Source organism: Dipodomys merriami, unplaced genomic scaffold (assembly GCF_024711535.1).
Source record: "Dipodomys merriami isolate MVZ:Mamm:240054 unplaced genomic scaffold, mDipMer1.0.p SCAF_3, whole genome shotgun sequence".
In the NCBI taxonomy this organism is placed as follows: Eukaryota; Metazoa; Chordata; class Mammalia; order Rodentia; family Heteromyidae; genus Dipodomys; species Dipodomys merriami.
In genome coordinates this window covers 110,957,385-110,970,507 of record NW_027204492.1, presented here as the reverse complement: position 1 = coordinate 110,970,507, position 13,123 = coordinate 110,957,385, and the positions used below count along the sequence as shown (strand labels likewise).

General features: G+C 45.7%; 1 protein-coding gene across 3 annotated transcripts in view; it reads right to left on the bottom strand.

Annotated features, from left to right (window-relative positions):
- Rai2 (retinoic acid induced 2) overlaps positions 1–4,309 on the bottom strand; it is a 63,100-nt gene extending 58,791 nt beyond the window's left edge. For 2 of the 3 annotated variants that reach the window (XM_070040793.1, XM_070040795.1), the window contains exon 1: positions 3,494–3,571. The gene's annotated coding sequence lies outside the window, so the exon portion shown is untranslated. Of the gene's footprint in view, positions 1–3,493; positions 3,572–4,109 lie in introns of those variants that run through there. The other variant, XM_070040794.1, reaches the window with a different exon arrangement.
- Positions 4,310–13,123: the final 8,814 nt, after the last annotated feature.

Sequence of the window (13,123 nt, the reverse complement as noted above, 5' to 3'; positions counted from 1 at the left end):
CTTTCATTCACAATTGCAGGTTTGCAATCTAATTTGGTGAATCTGATATAGAAATGTGATCAAATTGCACACGCCTATGGTACATATGTGTGCTTGTATGTGTTCCTGGCCCCATGGAGAAGGAAGTTCATGTATGAAATCCAAAAGCGCTCATGTGACCACCCAAATCCCCTCCTCAGCAGCTGCCCGCAAAGCACTGAGGAGCAGTAGACTCAAGAGGCTCATCAAAAAATTGTGAGCTGGGAAGAAGAGGCATTGAGTCCGGAAAGAACGAGATTATGGGCACCCAGACAGATGATCAGGTGGGAGGGAAAAGTGGCAATCAGAGGCATTCTCCCAAGACAAGTGCTGCCAACTCTACAGCAAGGATGTCACCCTGATCCCCAAATCAAGCTTCATTCAGAATTCTACACAGTCTTTTTTGTGTGGGGAAAGTGCAATTAGCCATCTTTCCCCACCTGGAGAGCCTCAGCCTCTCACATCCCTCTCATATTCTCATCAGAGTGGCGGCAGTCAGAAGCCTCTCATAATAAGGATTCAAACTCTGGCTCTTCAGTGGCTCCCGAATTTCTAGGGGGCTAAAGGCTACCACTTTGTTGGAAAGGAGGCATGGCATTGCTTTGAAGATAAATACCACCAAGTCCCCTGAACCCTTCTTTTTATTTAGTACTTGTGAGGGATGACAGTTAGGAAAAATACCACACCCACTCTTTTGTACTACCAAGGACTTCGGGGCTGATCACTTAACCTGTCCCAACCTCTCTTTTCTCATCTGTAAGATGCAATTACTGCTGCCTATTTCCTCTGGATGTCATGAGGATTAAATCAGTGTCAGCTAAGGGCTCAAACTGTAGCAGAATACCAAGAACTCTTGGGTGTCTACCAAACCTACAAATCTCTGGATTTCTCCCCATTAGGTCTCCTTATGGCAATGCTTTACATCTCTCTCTCCACCACCATTCCTTCTGGTATGTCTCTATCATTTGGTAATTTCACTGGGCTTCCATTTATTTAGCAACAGTAGGATTGTTGGGGGATTCCTAAATGAAAAAAGGTCACCACCATTTTCTATCTGAAATGGTTAGGGACTGTTTGGGATCTATCTAACTTGGCACATAACTAACTATTCATCGCCAGTGACCAGGCTGCCTCACTGGCAGGTTTCCTCCCCTAGCCCACCCCACACACGGATTAGTACCATATTTCATAAAGGGGGATGGGCTGAGGGCTCTGGCCTTTGGGAGAAATAAATAAGAGACTTGGAGCAGGGGCAGAGGGACATATTGCCTCCTTAAATCACAGCTACTGAAGTCTGGAATCAGACTCATGACTGGAAATTTCTCTGAGCATTATCTGTAAAATAATGCTTCATAGGGGTCACAGGGTCACCTAAGAAGGTTTCTCACATGGGAAGTACCTGGCAGACAGAGGGCAACAACAAATGTTAGCTCCTTGGCTAAATTAGCCAGTCAGTCTCTCCTCTCCCCAAATCTAAGGTCAGGAGAGAAACCAGAGAGCAGACACTTGCTATTTTCCTATTGTGGCTTTGGAGCACATATTGTGTGGCTATCTGTACATACAGAATATCGCCATTTGGGTAAAGGGATTGGGAGGGGGGAAGTTCCTCCCCTCCATTTCCAGTTCATTATAGCGAGAGCTCTCTGCTACAAATAGAGTCCTCCTAGCCATGCCTCCCAGCCTTTGCCTTTTTCTTGTTCTTTCTTGCTGTTCTGATGGCCCTGTCTCCAGTAGCTGTTTTCTAGCTGCAAGATTTTGCAATTTATTTCCAAGTTGTTGTCAACTGCCTACCAACTAGTGCCTAACTCAGCAACTGGTATGGAAAAACCAGTTCTCATTTTGTTCCGGAGCAGGTTTTCCCGAAGACAAACATCACCACAGGAGGTCTCAGGGTTTTTCGGAATAATAAAGGAATCCCCTGGGTGGCTGGATGGTCCTCTGAGCTAGTGCCAAAACAGCCAGACATACCACCCCTCCTTCCCCCAAGTTCAAGTCTGATTAGGCTCCCAATGCCAAGGGTCACCTCAGGCATAAACTCTAAAGGGTATGTGTAAGGGCGAGAGGCAAGTGTCCATGTGCCCAATATTGAACGTATGTGGGGAGGAAAAGAAAAGTGTCTGGGAGTGAGATTGGCTTCTCTAGGCTTCTGGCAGAAAATCTGAGATGCCACCAGACTTAGGGTTCTGTACCTTTAAGCTCACCCTAGGCTTCTGCAAGTGGTACAGCTCCTCCGGTTTGCCTCTCCAGAAGAAAAAGAAAAAGGAAAGAAGGGAGCAGAGGACTAGGGGAACCTAGCCTGATACAGGAAAAGGCTAAGAATTGTTTTCTCCCTGCTGGCTGCATTTCTCTCGAATAGAAGCTTCCAAGAATCGGCTAAATCAAGGGATCACAGCAGAGGACAGGAGATAATGCTAAACCAACAAAAACAAAGACCCAAATGAAACCGAGGGAGCCATGAGAATAGGCGGTTATCAAAACTTTGTTTGGCTCTATCTATTTATCATCGCTGCACACCCGGGCTCTGCGGAATAGCATTCTGTTGATGTCACTTGTCCTCAGCAAAATATTTACACATCTTTAAAAACGCCAGATGAGGAGGGGGGGTGGAGAGGGAGGGAGGTTGGCCCTCTCTCTGTCACAAACTGCCTCTCCAGCACCACTGCCAGGTTGCGGGGGGGGGGGGGGCGGTGTAGCACCAATGTACATGGATCAGAGCTCCCAGCAGTTAGGGGAATGCGGACACCTAGACGGCACCCCGCCCTGCCCACTTCTACCTGACTCTACAAACAGCAGCCACATAACCGATATGGATGTCAGCAGCCGCTCTTCTTCTCCCCCCCCCCCATTCCCCACCCTCTCCCCTCTCGTTGATTAAGTTCCCAAACCATTGTTAAAGCCAGATCGTGGCTCCTTAGAAAAGCAGCTAAATTCATTAGGCTTCCCTGTGCCCACAAAAGGAATATTCATAAAAGTTTGGCAGGCAGGCAGGCAGGGAGACTGACTGCGTGCCCACGGGGTGGGTGACAATCCGCTCTGCCACAGCCACCTTCGTCCTCCGTGCCCCATCCCTCGCTCCATCTATCCGTCGTGCCCAAAACCTACTTCAGGGACTTCTGATAGAGAAACACAAAGCAGCAGCTGTTTGGCAACATTTCTACCCCTCGCCAGCAACTGTGGTGGGATGCCATTTCCCCACCCAGGCGGAGCTTATTCCGAACAATAGTCGGGCTTTAAATGGCAAACAAGCAAACACAGAACACAACCCCAACACCCCCCCCCCAAAAAAAGCCAATGTGGAGACAGTCAATAACTCCCTCCGCAGCAAAAGGCGCCACTGAATCGCATGCAAAAAATGCAGTGAGAAGACTGCTTGGTGCTTAACATGGCAGAAAGCCCAAGCTGGTGCGGCCACCCCCGGGGCTGGGCATGGGGGTGGGGGGACACCAGGGTTCCCAAGGCGCCAATGCACACTCACCCGGCTCCAAGGGGATACGGGGCTTGGCTGAGTGTCACAAAGAAGAGCCCAGTACAATCTGGCAAAACCCAACTTTCCACCCAGCTCGCCAGGGCCGCCAGAGACGTCAACAGAATCCATCTTTCGAAGGGCCTGGAAGGCGCCGGGTTTTCCGGGCCGGGGCAGGATGGCAGAGCTGGAGACAAGCCGGGGTGGAGTTGCCCGGGCACGGAATGTGCCTTGCGCCGTCCTCTGCGCCCAGTGCCAGCGTGCGGGTAAGCGTCCCCCAAACCCACTTCGGGGACCCTCGCCCCCACCAGCCAGCGCCGCCTCCCGGACTTGTCCCTGAACCCACCGGCTACTGCGCGGCGGCTTCCGCAGCCCGAGCCCAGGGGCCAGGCGCGCCGCATCCGCATCCACCGTAGCCTCAGCCCGCGTCCCCGCCCCCGCCCGGCTCTCCCCGCCGCGCGCACCCTGGCCGGCCTCCGGGCGCCCTCCGGCCCCCGGGCGCAGGCCCCTCCCCGGGCGCCGGGCCCAGCCTGGCGCGCCCCCTGGGTCCGGGTGGCTGGTCCTCTCGGGGAGAAACCGCGGGGGTGACCCCGGCCCCGCAGGGGGGCGTCGCGAGGGTCGCCACTACCTCGCAATTGGGGGGCCGCCGCCTCCTCCAGGAAGCCGCAGGGTGGTCGCGGGCGGAGGGAACTCTGTGGTCTGGCCTCGCCACTGACCGCCTGAAGGGGGTGCACCGCGGAGGGAGCCTCCGTGTGCCGCCGGCTGTCACCGAGCGCCGCTGTCGCCGCCACCGGGTTGTGCGTGAGCGTGTGCGCGCCCGTGTCCTGCCGAGTGTGTGTGTCTGCGTGCAGCGCCCGCCCTGCCTTTACTATATACACCAAGGGGTGGGAGGAGGCGGGGAAGGGGAGGGATTGGGGGAGGTGGCGGAGGAGGGGGAGCAGAGGGGGGACGAAAGGGTACCCGAGGAGGCGGTGGCAGAGGAGGGACAGGTGATCTTGCCCACGGAGAGGGTGTGGCTGTGCGCTGCATGGGGTAGCAGGGGGAAGGGGAGCTGGGAGCTGAAGGGTATGTGGAGGGGACACGTTTGGGAAAGGCTTGAAGAGCTGGGGCCATTCCAGATCCCCAATGAACTGAAAAGGGGAGCAGAACCCTGGAGGGACAGAGGCAAGGAGGTGGAAGGGACCAGCCATCGACCTAAAACGCCGATTGGGATACAGTTCGAAGATTTTTCGCAGATAAAATTCACCCACGGATAGAAACTACTTTCTATTCGCAAGGAAATTCATGCATTCAAGTAACGTTTATTAAACACCCACTGTTTGCCAGACAATGTGTAATTCAACCAAGTGAAATTACAAAGATGACGGACAAGTGTATGGTTAGTGACCTGCAGATACATAATAGATAGCTATAGTATTATTGATCATTCAAAAATGTAAAACCTATATTCTTAACATGATTTTAACAAAGAAAAGGAAGCAGCTGCATTGGTTTAATGAATCCTCCTAGATGTAAGGATTTTTTCCACCTATTAATCAAAACAGGATGAAGATATTGCCGAATGGCAGAGGTGGGATTATATTCATCAGGACCAAGAACGGTATGAATCTAGCTGTTCTTTGCATGCTTAACACCCCCTCCCACTCCCTTAAATCTCACACTGTGTGTATTAATCACTACTTCTCTCTAGTAGAATATAGAGTGGCCACAAGAGGGTTTATGCCTGGACTGCCTCCTCTGGGCTAGTTTATCACTGTAATGGGATCCCATGGTGTGAAGCAAGCCTAATGTGATGGCACTTCAGGCCAAGTCATGATTTTTGTGGACACTTCTGCCTTTGTGGACTCTTCCTTCCATAAAAAATATTACAAGTTACATATCACAGTTGCATTTTAATAAAAATAAATATATTAATAAGTTCATTTTTCAAACCAAAAGATCTTTTGTGTGACTTTTTTTTATTAGAAAAGATTTCTAGAGCCTCTAAAATTGTGTCTACTTGGTGCCTAGCGCCAAATAAGCCTAGTGGTACCAATACTCCATTCTGAATTTCCTCTTTTGACAAAGAAGAGTCAAATGAAGAAGACCCCAATAGACATAGGAGTAGAAAGAAATACAAGTTTGAGAAGTTGTCATGACAAGCATTAACAGCAAATCCAACTCTTGTTTGGGAAATAAATTGCTCAGATCAAGTGATGATACCTGCGGAAATATTTGCCTATGAATGTGACTTTGATCATTCTAGTAACCAACGACTTTCTCTATAGACCTTGTAACCCTTCAGACTTCTTGGATCATGTATGGGAAGTCTCAGTTGCCAGGACATAGCTTGAATACAACTAAAGGCATAGCTAGGTTATTATAACTGGGCAAGTTTATGGCAGAGATCCATAAAGGTTTTGTGTGTGTTGAGGGGGTATATATGGGAATGAAGTAGTGATTGATATTCTGGAGGGCAATTATTAGCCTTTCTTTTATTGGCTTCTTCATAATCCTCGGTTTCATCATAATCCTAAGTTAATGTTTGATCCTTGTTGGCAGCTGTGATTCAGGTTTGTTCTTCTTTAAAGTACATATGTTTTCGGAAAAGCTTACATTGATTCAGAGTAATAGATAATAAATGGGTATCATAACCTCTGTTCCCAAATAAATGTATACTTATACCCTTCCTTCTGCATTTCCATCATGGCTACCCTTTCAAAAAGAAAAAGAGAACAGGAGAGGGTCTAGATTTGGGGGAGGGGACAGAGGGGGACAGAGCGTGCTTTGGGACAGAAATGAGACATTAAAATGGATGACAAATGTTCATATAGTCAAAGGATTGCCTAAGAAAATAGACAGAGAAAAGGACCTGCCCAAACAGCAAGAAAGAACAGCAAAAGCTCCCATCATGGTTTTTGAGGCCTATAATTTTAATATCTAATTATTTAAAATAAGGATCAAGACATTTCCCATCTCAGTTTTTTTATCTAAGTTTTTTTCATCTATACTCTGCTTTTCTAACACAGTATCTCCTCATAATCTAGCTTTCACATGTGTACCAGATGAGTGATTCATGTGCTTATCCAGTAAACATCTATTAAGCACCTACTGGTTACCCAGTCATCTCTTCAGTTAGAGAGATGGTTAATATATGGTTGCTGACCTCAGTTTGCTCACAGATGAGTAAATAATCTGTTAATAATTCACTGTGATACCACATGGCACACAATGAGTTAGAAAATGGACTAGGTGAACATGTAAGGAGAGGGCCCATGGCTGTTCTGGAAGGGTGGAGAATGGCATGGGACAGAGATGTCAAGAGAAATGGCACAGAGATGGTGACAGTTACTGAGTGCTGAGAGATGGACAGTTTCCCCTTGTAAGGGAAAGCCCTCATAATTGAAAGGAATAGCCAGCACTGAAGCTTGGCTGCAGAGCATGTTCTAGAGGCTGCAAATATTTTTGTAGGTCTGGAACAGAGGCTTGAAGGATACTAAGCAAGGGAGTTGGCAAGGAATGATTTGTGTGAAGATTGATCAATGTTGGGTTTTGTGAAGGGCTTATTGGAGGGAGGTAAAATATGTCCCAGGAATTGTAGTGAGGTAGGGATGAAGAGTAGGAACTTAGCCGGGAGCCAGTGGTGCACACCTATAACCCTAGCTACTCAGGAGGCTGAAATCTAAGGATCACAGTTTCAAGCCAGCCCAGGCAGGAAAGTCCGAGACTCCTATCTGCAATGAACCACAGAAAACTGGAAGTGGCGCTGTGGCTCAAGTGGTAGAGCGCTTGCCTTGAGCTGAAGAGCTGAGGGACAGCACCCAGGCCCAGAGTTCAAGCCCCATGATCAAAAAAAAAAAAAGAGTAGGAACTTAAATATTCAGGAGGTAACATCAATGGGGCTTAATTTTGGGAAAACAGGAGGATGGCTGAGTCAGGTAATAGGGTTGGCTGGCTGTGGTCACTGAGATAGAGGCTCCTTAGAAGAGAAGCAGATTTGAGTTTAGAGATGATGAATGTTATGGTCTACCTTGGAAAGCAATCCAAGATAAAGACTCAAGTGTAGAAAATTAATTTGGAAAGTGAAGGAAACACTTGTAGGGAAGGAAGGAAGAGAGACAGAGATGATATTTCATCAGGGTATTTCATCAGGGCCAATTTCCACTGTAGGAAACCAGAGCTTAGTCCCATGGACAATCTCTTGGCCATTCAAGTGGTACAGAGAGTAGTTGAGAATTGCTTAGGGTATGCTGAATTTCTAAAGATTCTCATCTGGCATCCAGAATTGGCAGAGGGTCCTTCTTAAGTACACCATAGCTGTTTCAGCCATGGTGGATGCCCGAGAAGCATACTGAAATGGTAGGATCCTAGGAATGTGGGTGGAGCCATCAGCATCTGCTCCAGTGAATTCTGGTCAGCACATATCATATTGGAGGGGGCACAATGGGTATTCACATAGAGATATCTGGAAAGCATTTGGAAAAGTAGATCTGGAGTTCAAGGCCCTGGGTATAGGTTGAGACAGTGTGTGTGTGTGTGTGTGTGTGTGTGTGTGTGTGTGTGAGAGAGAGAGAGAGAGAGAGAGAGAGAGAGAGAGAGAGAGAGAGAGAGAGAGAGAGAGAGAGAGAGAGAGAGAGAGAGAGAGAGTGTGTGTGCGTGTGTGTGTGTGGTGATCCTGGGGCTTGAACTCAGAACCTAGCTTTTTTTGTTCAAAGCTAGCACTCTACCACTTGAACCACATCTCCACTTCAGTTTTTTGGTGGTTAATTGAAGATAAGAGTTTCATAGACTATTCTGACCAAGCTGGCTTTGAACCTTGATTCTCAGATCTCAGCCTCCTGAGCAGTTAGGAAAATGAGCCAGAGGTATCCAGCTGAGCCAGTGGGTTTATAATGAGCTCCACAGAAGACATACATGAATTGAGTTGGTGACCAAGCCCATCATCATCCTCTGGAACCCCAACAGGATTGAATTTGACCTGTATGAATATATTTAGTGTTCCAGAAAGCCCCAAGTTAGTGCTCATGGCTGTTGTCTGAAGTTGAATAACATACCTAAAGTCGAAACTTGATTTTCAAGGGTTTTGGTGGTGAATAGTTTCTGGCTGATAGAATGAAGTAGACGTTTGGAAACACAATCATGATGCAAAAAGACAAATGCTGAATAAAGCCAATGCAAAGGGATACATGGTGAGAAAAATGCAAGAGTTAGCTGAAGAACTCAAAGTCAGGGTTGGGAGAAAAAAATAGAAAGCATTCAGAGAAACAGCCCAGTGTCAAATAACATTTCTGGGGGGGAGGTCGGGTCATGGGGCCTGAACTCTGGGCCTAGGCTCTGTCCCTCAGCTCTTCAGCTCAAGGCTAGCACTCTACCACTTGAGCCACAGTGCCACTTCCAGCTTTTTTTCTTTTTGCTTATGTGGTGCTGAGGAATTGAACCCAGGGCCTCAGGCATGCAAGGCAAGCGCTCTATCACTAAGCCACCTTCCCAGCCCCTCAAATGACATTTTTATGTAGGGATATTTAGAGTCTGCAAAGAAAGGGCAAGGCTCTGACATGGGACAGAATGACAATGTCTGGTGTGGTCTGTGGGAATGAGGGCTGGGGGCTTCAGTGGTCTTCCTTTGAGGACTTCTTAAACCCTTTGAATAAAATTAACCAAGACCGGATTATAGGATTTGTGAGGTGGCCCTTCAATTAGGCCATAAGTAGATATTTACTGATCAGTTAGTACTTTTGGTAACTAAGCTATGCTGGAACACAAAGAATAATAGCGCGGCATCCCTGCCCTGTACTGCAGTCCCTCAGAATCCAAATGTAGCTCTGTTCTCACAATTTGTCAAGGATTTCATTTCATATTTTTGAGAATTTTGAGAATTGTGGCCATTCCATCATGTATCTCCAATTTTTCTTTCCTAGCAGAACATGCATGTTCAGATACCCATCCTTCTGTGAAACTTATGCTCCCTAGAATTGGATCTTAGCTTTTAGGGTGTTATGATTTGAGTGAGAGAGATGAAAGATTTGCTGGGGGCTCATGGGCAAGTTCTCACTCTGTAAGAGGGCATCCCTCTCTCTCCCAATGGATGTGAGGATAATGTAATCCCCACTTGCTGCTAACAGCAGAATCATGATACAAGTGACCATACTATTGATCAACTTGAATGAGGACACTACCAAAGGCCTACAAGCCAGTAGAAGAAGAACATGCAACTATAACTATGTCATTGAACCACTAGAACAACCAACTTCAGAATCAGCTGGCCCTGTACATCCTGTTTTGTCGGGAGCCAAAAGTTGAGTCTATCTGCATGATAAGCTTGACTATCTCGCTGGAACATCTCTCGAGGCTATTTACAGACTCTGGTCTTTGCATCCTGCCCCAAACAAAGACCAGGTAGCTGCTATTGAACACCTTTTCACATTGCCCTAAGCAAGCATCCTGCAGCTGCTACACCCAATGAAAAAGCTTCCTTATTCCAAGCATATAAATACCCCTGTGTGAAAAATAAAATTTGGCAGCTTGATCAGAATCGTTGTCTTGCTGTCCTTCTTTGTGTCTCTTGTCCCTTCATTCCTTCTAGCTTAGGTTCACTGCCCTCGTTGAAGTCCTGCGGGTCGGGACACTGTTTTATGAATTACTATGTTGCTTTATGGTTCTAGTTTCTTTGAGGCAGAGATATCTATCACTGGCAATTGAGAGCTTTGTAAGATGCCATATCAGATTTATCTTTGCTTTGTTTTAGTCCTTTCCCAGAACTAAAGTCATGTTGGACTCATGATCCTACAAAATAATTGTTAAGAAAGAAGTTAATCAGGAACAAGTGTCATAATATGCCTTTAAAGACAAATGAAGGAGCGGCTAGGAAAGTGGCTTAGTGGTAGGGTGCTTGCCTTACATGCATGAGACCCTGGGTTCGATTCCTCAGCACCACATAAGCAGAAAAAAAGCCTTAAGTGGTGCTGTGGCTCAAGTGGTAGAGCGCTAGCCTTGAGCTGAAGAGCTGAGGCACAGTACCCAGGCCCAGCATTCAGCCCCCACGACCAACAAAAATAAATAAATTTTTAAAAATAAAGACAAATGAAGGCAATAAACTGGTGTATAATTCTGCTAAATTTGGAAGACCAGCTGCTCACATGGTGATTTTCAGCCTATCAGCACCTTCAAGGCACACTCCTGCCTTGGACAACAGGGAAGACCCATATGCCACAGAATCTACTTTGGTTCTCTCATGTACAAGGACTTCAATAAGTAATTGTTAAATGCTTCTGCTTGGTCTTCCATGCCTATGGGCTTTGATATACCTTGTCTCCCACAAGCATTATACCTAATGTTTTCCAAATGAAGGGAGAGTGTTCACAGACTAGGTTTGGCATTAAAGCCATGTGACTGTCACCTGAGACTACTAGAGTTTGCCCAAATCAGCAGACAGCCTTGTATAAGCCAAGTGAGAAGCCAGATTACATGAGACACAGTCCATGCAAATTCTGTAAGTTATCAACAAAAGGCCAGAAAAGAAGTTACACACAGGATAGAGATTTGGAGTCTAAGGCATGAAATACTAAGGCAGTATATTTAGTGAAGTAGCAGATAAAACCAGACCAGTTTTGGGGAAAATGACTTACTTTGTTGCATGGAACATGTGTGCCAACTGTGGCATAAATGTAGTTGAAATCTTGGCACATGAAGAAGGGCTTGGATAGCTCAGAAATGTCCCCACATAACCCAGCTTTCTGATAGGAAGAATGAAGCTAAGAGAAGTGTGTGCAGAAGTACTAGACACACACACACACACACACACACACACACACACACACTCACATTTGCCAAGTCCTGTTATTTTTCCAGACTTATCTCTCTTTTCTTAAAAATTCAATTATACACAAGCCAGATTGATCTCTGAGTAAGAAAGGAAAATTTGACAAAATTTCCCTGGAGTAGTGAGTATTAGAATAGAATCCCAAACAGATGATAAAACAATTGCCGAGACACTCCAGTTCAGGAGTGTTATAGTTAAAGAGAATAATAAGCAATGACCTATACATATCTTCAATTGCCCCCAAACTGCAGTCCTCTTGTGTCTGGCACTGGGGTGAGTACAAGATTATGCCTCTACAGTAGTTTCTTGGGAGAAGAGCTGGTGAGGTCTTTTCTCAGTCATCAAACCCATGGGCTTTTGGAGGTGATTATTTTCCCCATTGATAACAGCCTGTCTGATCTTGCTAACATGGTTGTAGGAATAAAATAGGAGTGGGGTAGTCAGTTTCCCAAATAGTCTCTGACACAACTTTCATCATGTGCAAACCTTGGTTAGGTTTGTCCCAATTCATGGACTCCCTGTTATTCTCCCAGTAACTCAAGAGATGAAAGGAGTGTCAAAGTTATTCATCTTTGAATAACTTTAATCATTTCATTCTTCTTTGGGAGATTTTTCTCAATTTACAGATTTTTATGAAGAGGGCAATGAAGGGTAGTCATGATGAGGAATTCACCAGGACTTTCATACATAGTAAGCTTGAGCTCAATCACTGAGCTACATTCCAACTCCTAGAACTCGAAGCATTTTTATCAAGGGAGGAAAAGAGAGCAAGTGTAAAACTTCTCTTGTCTGGAATGAGGTGGCTAGGAGTGTTAGTGGTCACATTTGTACCTCCTTTATACCAGGTAAACATCTAATCTATCTCACACAAGATTGTTCTCCATTGACTTCTGCTCACTTTGGCCCCTCAAACAAATTGTCTAATGCTTGCCACCCTCAGGATTATCTTTGGTCAATCTGACCACTGGAGTGTTGGGTCTATGCTGAAGCTAGCTTCACTCATCTATCTAAGCTGCTCATATTCCTGAGGGAGTAAACTGGGCATCACTTAGCCACAAAGCCATAGCCTTCACCAGTCACTCACTTGTCTCCATGATCTCTTTCCACATGAGTCCCAGTGGTAGATCCAGACTTCTGGAGCTGATTCTCTGCAGAGCCCTCAGGCTTTCCACTGGATATATAGCTCTACTATGGCAACCTAACCCACTCAAGGGTCCCCACCAATCCCTGATGTCCACATTGCTGTGCACATCATCCACTGACAGCCTGAAATGTACAGTCCACAAACCTGAAAAGACTGATACATAAACTGAACCACCGTTTTGAATGTATTCTCATTCATCCTCCCTCGCCTTTTCCTTCTCCCTCTTACTTTCTCTCTCTATGTTAGATGGATCCGTACTTTCGAAGAAACATTTTAGATGAATTAGAGATGACCTTTTCAAAAATACAAAATTATTGTTTTAGAACAAAGTCACAATTAATATAGAACATCTGGAGAATATATATGGTCTTTAAAATGCTTATTATAATGCTGATTTAAAATCACCTATAAGAATAATAGGTTATTCTAGTTTTAGTATAAACATTCAGACATAACTACCTTCACTGATCTGTATATTTTGTTCAAGTGCTTTCTCATTGGAGTATTTATTCAACAGAAATACTATTACATATAATTTTAGTCCAGCTCTTGGTACATCAGTGCTTTCCCACAACATTCTAATGATATTACCTAATCATAACAAATATTTTCAATAGTTGTAAATAATTGTATTAAGAAGGTTCATTACCATATACTTATGCTTGGAAGTGTAGGGTATTTCCAAACTCAGTTGTTATAA